Source organism: Hibiscus syriacus, unplaced genomic scaffold (genome assembly GCF_006381635.1).
Source record: "Hibiscus syriacus cultivar Baekdansim isolate YM2019G1 unplaced genomic scaffold, ASM638163v2 tig00112673_pilon, whole genome shotgun sequence".
NCBI classification, from domain to species: Eukaryota; Viridiplantae; Streptophyta; class Magnoliopsida; order Malvales; family Malvaceae; genus Hibiscus; species Hibiscus syriacus.
In genome coordinates, this window is record NW_024063379.1 from 289034 (window position 1) to 297272 (window position 8239).

The following is an 8239-nucleotide window of genomic DNA, read 5'->3' on the forward strand; positions in this document are numbered from 1 at the left end:
TCCAGCCTGAGCTTCAACCAGGAAGAAGCGATACAAGAGAACGCCGGGGCGTATACTTCAACCGTCTCCTTCTCAACCAAAAGCAGTAGACTTGTGATCCAAGAGCCCTTCCCCTCCCAAACGCCGCCGCACGAGGGCGTCCAGTCAAGCCACACCACCACAGTAAGTTTTTGTAGTTTTCATTTTTTTCACATTTGCATATAACAACATTTAGTGTAGTTTTCTTGCATTGAGGACAATGCATCCCTCAAGTTTGGGGGAAGTGTTGTCCATTCTGCCATACTATGTTAAATAGTAATTGATGTAATTGGTTGAAAATTTTGGTTGTCATGATATAAGAAGGTTAGAATTATTGTTAGGAATGAATTAGGGATGCCCAATGATGAATGTAAAATTTTATTGCCTAGGCCAGAATTATTGTAAAGACTGTTTGAAGAAGAGAACCAACCCTAGGATTGATCATTTGAAACTTATAAACACAATTGTAGGTTGTCTTTGCTCTAGGTAATCTGTAAAATTTTTAGGAAAGAACTTTATAATTGCCGAGACTTCAAAAAAATATTCTAAGGGTAAGGTAAAAACTCTCTAGTGTTTAAAAATTTGAAAACTCGAAAAATACAAAAGGACACTCCTCTGTGCAAAGGCATGAATAATAAAAACTCCAAAAGAAATTAAGAGTAGCCAAGGCATATAAGTGAATAAAAGTAGTCACAGGATGACTCTGCCCAACTAGCATGGGGTGGAAGGTATACTCCTTTTCACCTAGAGTGTGGAACGATAGTTGTGATGAGCTGACTCCCCTATATAAAAAAAAGTGTGAATAAAGAGAACAAAAGTTGATAAATAACTAGGAGTATAAACTAAGACTGATGAATAATTTGTTGCCTTGACAACCTAGAAGTGCTTACTTTAAGTTTTCTAATTACCTCTATGCATAAACTATTTACAATCACGCACACACAATAAAAAGGATCCTGACTAGGGAAGGGAATTGCCTAATATTACTGTCGAACAAGTTGAGGCCACATATTTTTTCTGAGGGCTGAAATCCCAAAGCTGATGATGTTCTTCATACTGCTTTGCCATGACAATTTTGTTTTTTTTCTAGTTATTATCCATTACTTGAGGACAAGAAATAGCTTAAGTTTGGAGGTGTGATAACTCCGTAAAAAGACTTAAATTCTAGTATTTTCACTTAAGTCATTGCTTGCCTAAACAAAGTATACACTGTTTTTTTAGTTGCATTTAGTTACATATAGGTTGTGGTGGATAAGTTTTGCCTCGGCAAGATTTATTTGGCTTAACTGATGATGCTGAGGAGAAGGGGTTGTTTGAGTTGTGTTTGTACAGGAATTCTACAGAGGAAGAACATTTTAGTCGTGACAATGAAAAGTTACAAAGGCCAATGGAGCAGATGAGAATGTGAGGAGCATATTTATCTCACCGAGGCAAGATTTATCTGAAGAAGTCTGAAGCAAATGTGGTGAAACAGCCTATGTCACATGCCAGCTGTATGACATGCTTCACGTGCAAGCAAGCCTTGAATATCCTGACAACCGCCAACCGCCTTTTCTTTTTAAGTTAGGGAAATTAATAACGGCTAATTAAGGAAACTCTAAAAGCATGCAAAGCCCTAGGAGATTCTCCTTATAATTACCAGCCGTAGCCGCAAAAAGAAAAAGGGAAAGGAAGAAGAAACAAGAGCTTTACCTTAGGCATGAGCAAGCAATTGCAGTGCTTTCCCTCCGTCTACCCCTCAGTCTTCCTTGGTGTCCTCCATAGCCAGACGATAGCAGAGCGGTGATCAGGCCTCGAGAGAGGGTGATCACCAAGGCAGGCATGGTACTGATCAGGATTATCGTGACAGAGCCCCCGATTTTGGGAGTCGTTCTTCCTTTGTTCTTAAACTCTTTTTTTATTTAGGGTTATATTAAACGGTTTAATCTTGGATGATCTTTGATAACACCATGAATGCTTTACTTGGTGTTAAACTTTGTTTTGCTTGAACAATATTTTATGTTTATGAATGATGAATTATGTTTGATTATGACTGTTTTGCTCATAGTTTAAATATTTTGCCTTAACACTGTAAGAGCATCGAGAGATCGCTTGGGGTTTCGATAAAACATGTCTGGGCATTGTAAGAGCATCGAGAGATAAACTTTTGTCTAGAAAGTGATTCTTGAATTCGAGAGAATTAAGAGAGATCAACGTGAGCAAAGGAATGAATCCAGGATGGTGAAGTTCTAACTTGTCTACCTTATAGATAAGGAGTAAGTTTCAAACGACTAAAAGGGATAAATGCTAGAGTAGGTTAAGACAACGTCTATAGTTAACGCCGAGAGGTATTGCCATAGCAACCGTTTAAGAATACCTAGTAATCCTATCGGGCAGTTTAGCAAGTCATAATAATTCATTATGGGCTTAAAATAATTGTTGTTGAGATAATGGTTTAGCGTCAGTGCTATGTGACATGTCTGAATATGTGAGGTTGTTTGCATTATATTTAATCCAATACTTGTTTTATTTTGTTTTATCTGTCTGCATATTTTCTTTGTCTCAACCACACTTGTCTGAAATCATTGAATCATTATACTTAGCTCCTTAATATTAGTTCTTAGCTTTAATACTTAGTAGGATTAATTTGTTGCATTAGTTCTAGTTGTGGTGAAAAGATATATTTCTAATCCAATCCCTGTGGAGACGATACTCACTCACTACGATATTACTTGCATCGATTGTTATACTTCCAAAGATTAGCTTGCCATAGCATATACATTCACAAGCGATCAACCATCACCCTCCGAAGTGGTATAATTGTCGAACAACCAATCCTAGAAGATTATAGCGTAAATGCCCAAAAAAATGAAGAAAACCCAAAATTCCAAATAGAAGAAGAAGAAGTTGGCGTAGATACCCCTAAGGAAAAGGTGATTGACACAAATCCCCAAAGAAAGAAGAAATAAGTTTCAAAGCTCGATCTAGGATCAACTCCCTATGAAACTTCACCACCTTTTCCTTCTAGATTGGTAAAAAGAGATAAACAAGCTGAAGAGAAAGAAATCTTAGAAGTATTCCAAAAGGTTGAAATCAACATACCTCTCATTGATGCAATCCAAAAAATACCAAGGTATGCTAAATTTCTTAAAGACATCTGTACCACAGAAAGAAGGCTTACCTGAACAGAAAAAGGTGAATTTGGGAGGGAATGTTTTAGTTTTCCTCCAACAAAAGACTTCTACCAAAGTTAAAAGATTAAGGTATGTTTTCTATACCTTGCAAAATTGGTAAAGTTGGAATTAAACGTGCAATGTGTGATTTAGGAGCTTCTATAAATATTATGCCTTTATCTGTATACAACTTACTTTCTAATAAGCCCTTGAAAGATACAAAAGTAATAATACAATTGTCGGATCGATCGATAATATATCCCGAAGGACTCTTGGAGAATGTATTGGTTAAGGTAAATCAACTTATATTTCCAGCTGATTTCTATGTCATTGACATGGAAAATGACCGAACAAATACTTGTTCAGAGATACTTTTGGGTTGTCCCTTACTTAGCACAACAAATATGAAAATCAATGTAAGAAGTGTAATTCTTACAATGGAGTTTGACGGTGAGATCATAAAATTTGATGTATACAAAGCAATGCATCATCTTGATAATGTTGCTAGTATAAACTTTGTTGATGTCATTGAGCCTTCCGTTGAAAAATATATAGAATCTAACTTTGTTGATAATATGTGCAGAGAATTTGAAGAACTTGACTATGAACCATGAGAGAGTTGGAAGAAATTTTTTTGGTTAATTCTGATTCAAGTTTTATTCCTTTAAATCCTAAGTTTCTACCTTCTGTTATATATGAACCTCAAATTAATTTGAAATTTTTTAGAACACTTGAAGTATGCACTTTTGGGAGAAAAAGAAACTTTATTGGTTATCATCTCAAGTAAGTTATCGAAAAAAAGAGAGGATGACTTGGTAACAGTGTTACGAGTGCATAAAAGAGCAATCGACTGGACTATTACCGATATTAAAGGACTTAGCCCCTCAACTGTCACTGCATAAATCAAGATTAAAGAAGGAGAAAACCTGTTAAGGGAAGGATAGTGCCAATTAAATCCACCTATGATAGAAGTGGTGAAAAAGGACATATAGAAACTCCTTGATGCATATCTAATTTACCCAATATCAGATAGTAATTGGGTAAGTCTAATCCATGTATTTCCAAATAAAACCAGAGATACAGTAATTGAAAACTCGGAATGTGAGTTAGTTTCGACAAGAGTTCTGAATGGATGGACAGTTTGCATCGATTATAGGAAGTTGAATTTGTTAACCCAAAAAAACCATTTTCTTCTTCTATCTTTAGATCAAATGATAGAAAGGTTAGCTAGTAAATCTCATTATTAATGTCTTGGTGGCTTTTCAAGATTTTTTCAGATTCTAGTGGCACCAGAAGATCAGGAAAATACAACATTCACATATCCCTTCGGCATATTTGTCTACCGAAGTATGTATTTCAACCTTTGCAATGCATATGCCACATTCCAAAGATGTATGATTAGTATTTTCTCTGACTATATCGAGAAAGATATTGAGGTCTTCATGGATAACTTCACTGTTTACAATAATTCGTTTAATGAATGTCTATTAAATTTAACAAATATGCTTAGACGGTGCCTAGAATTTAACCTTGTTTTAAATTACAAAAAATGTCATTTTATGGTTGATAAGGGTTAATTCTATGCCATATTGTTTCTTCAAAAAGGATTGTAGTTGATAAAGCAAAAATGAATGTTATACGCTCACTTCTTTAGCCCACAACTGTGAGGGAAATTCGTTCTTTTCTTGGACATATAGGAGTTTATCGCAGGTTTATTAAAGACTTTTCGAAGATAGCACAACCTTTATGAAACTTACTTCAGAAGGACCAAGAGTTTGATTTTAATTCAGAATGCAGGGACTCATTTGATTAATTAAATGAGAAGCTTATCTAAGCCCCAATTGTTCAGCCACTAGATTGAAATTAATCTTTCGAACTTATGTGTGACGCATCAGATACAAGCGTTGGAGCTGTTATCGGTCAGAAAATTGATAAAGAGCCACATGTCATAGCCTATGCATCTTGAACCTTAGATTCGGCTCAAAAAAATTATTCTACAACGGAAAAATAATTATTTTCTATAATTTTTGTTTTAGAAAAATTTAGATCTTATTTTCTTGGCACTAAAATTATTGTTTTTTTATCATGTAACTTTAAGATATTTGATGAGCAAAAAAGAGGCAAAACCAAGGCTTATCCGATGAATCTTTCTTCTACAGGAATTCAACTTGGAAATTAAAGATAAAAATAGATGCGACAATCTGGTAGCTGATCACTTAAGTTGAATTCCTCTTTTCATAATTGATCCACCGCTTCGAGAAGAATTTCTTGAAGAAATTCTGATAATGGTGCAAAGTATAACTCCATGGTTTGCGGATATTGTAAATTATTTGGCCACAAGTAAGTTACCATTAGATTTACCAAGAGCTGAAATCAATCGAATAAAGCAAGAATCTCGATACTATTTTTGGGATAATCCTCATTTATGGAAGCACTGCTAAGATCATGTAATTCGATGATGTATCATCGAAAACAAGGTAAATTCAATTTTACGATTTTGTCACTCTTACTCTTGTGATGGTCATTTTGGGCCAAAACGTACAACCCACAAAATTCTTGAATATGGTTTCTTTTGCCTAACATCCTTTAGGAATCTTATCTATTTTGTAAAACTTGTGAAAGATGTCAACGCACAAGTAATTTAAGCCGTAGAAATGAAATGCCTCTTAATCTGATACAAATTTGTGAGTTTTTTTTTTATATTTGGGAATTGATTACATGGGTCATTTTAATTTTTTCATTTGGAAATTGATAACTCCGTAAAAAGACTCAATTTCTAGTCTTTTCACTTATGTTATTGCTCGTCTAAACAAACTAAGCACAACATTTTAGTTGCATATAGGTTATGTTAGCTTGTGGTGTATAAGTTTTGCCTAGGCAAGATTTATTTGGTCTGATTGATGCTGCTGAGGAGAAAGGATTGTGTGAATTGTGTTTGTGCAGGAAACTTACAGAGGAAGAACATTTCAGTCGCGATAATGAAATTTGCAAGGGTGAACGGAACATATAAGAACTTGAGGAGCATATTTATCTCGCCGAGGCAAGGTTTATCTGAGGAGTCTGAAGCGGGAACTGCCTATGTCACACGCCAGGTGGATGACCTACTTCACATGCAAGCAAGCCTTAAACATTCTAATAGCCGCCAACCACCTTTTCTTTTTAAGCCTGAGAATATAATAACGGTTATTTAAGGAATCTCTAAATTATGCAAATCCCTAGGAGATCATTCCTTATAATTAACCTGTCGTAGTTGCCAAAAAAGGAGGCAAGGAAGAAGAGAGAAGAGCTTTACTCAAGGCATGAACGAGCAACTGTAGTGCTTTCTCACCGTTTACCAACCAACCTTTCTTGGTTTCCTCCATAACTAGGCTGTAGCAGAGCGATGATCAGGTCTCGAGAGATGTTGATCACCAAGGTAGGTACGGTGCTCATTAGAATTGTCACGACAGAGCCCCCGATTTTTTGGAGTCATTCTTCCTTTGTTCTTAATCTCTTTATATGTTTAGGGTTGTATTAAACATTGAAGCTTGGATGATTTTTGATAGCACCATGAATGTCTTACTTGGTGTTAAACTTTGTTTTTCCTAAACAATTACTTTATGTTTTATGAATGATGAATTATGTTTTTGCTCATGACTATTTTGTTCATTGTTGAATATTTTACCTTGACACTGTAAGAGCATTGAGAGATCGCCTGAGTTTTTGGAAAACATGTCTTGGCAATGTAAGAACATTGAGAGATAGCCTTTTGTCTAGATAGTGATTCTTGGATTCGAGAGAATTAAGATAGATCCACTTGAGCAAAGGAATGAATCCGGGATGGTGAAGTTCTAACTTGTTTACCTTAGAGATAAGGAGCGAGTTTCAATCGACTAAAGGGGAGAGACACTAGAGTAGGATAGACAATGCCTATAGTTCACGATGAGTGGTATTTCTACAACAACAGTTTGACAAACCAAGAGTTGTAGTTAACGCTGAGGAGTATTGCCATAGAAACCGTCTAAGAATACCTAGTAATCCTGTCAGACAGCTTTAGCAAGTCATAATAATTCATTTTAGACTTAGAATAATTGTTGTCAATACAAAACGTTTAACATAAGTACTCTATGATAAGTCTGAATATGTGAGGTTATTTTCATTATATTTAAATCAACACTTGTTTTATTTTATTCCAGCATTCTGCATACTTATTTTTCCTTGACCAAACTTTTCAGTAATAATTATATCACTTCTTTGTTTTATTAATATTAGTTCTTAAGTTGACAACCTAGTAGGAATTAATTTGTGACACTAGTTCTGGTTGTGGTGAAATTAAATTTCTAAACCAATCCCTGAGGAGACGATACTCACCTACCATATATTACTTGAATCGATTGTGTATTCTTGCACAGAATTGCTTGCCTTAGCATATACATTTACAAGCGATCAAGCTTTTGGCGCCGTTGCCAGGGATTGTCATCTGACGAAATTTTTATTCGCCATAACAAGTTGTTTTTGTCACCTTATATTTATCTAGTTTAACGTAGTTTATTATTTTCTTTTATAGGTTTTTATTATTGCATGACCTTGAGATCTATTGGTAAGCCTTTGGAACCATTCGACCCTAAGGTTGAGCAATCGTTCAGACAAAGCTTGCGTGCCCAAAGAACCAGAGAATATTTAAACCAACTTCAAATGCAAAACAACATGGGAGATATAGGACCAGATGTAACTATTAATCTACAAGTTGCAAGGCCAAGAGCGATACGATATCATTTTAACCTAGTTCTCGATGACCTCAATCCAGGCATAGTGGCACCTGAAATACAAGCAACTTATTTCAAACTTAAACCGATGATGTTTAATATGTTAAACTCCATTAGCCAATTCCATGGTTCACCTAATGAGGATGCTAAACAGCATATTCGTTCTTTCCTTGAAGTACGTGACTCATTTTGATAATAAGGAGTACATGAAGACGTGCTTAAACTAAAACTGTTCCCTTACTTCCTACGCGATAGAGCACGAGCCTGGCTCAGCGGAGTTCCTTCCGGCTCAATAGAGTCATGGGCAGATTTATGCAAGAGTTT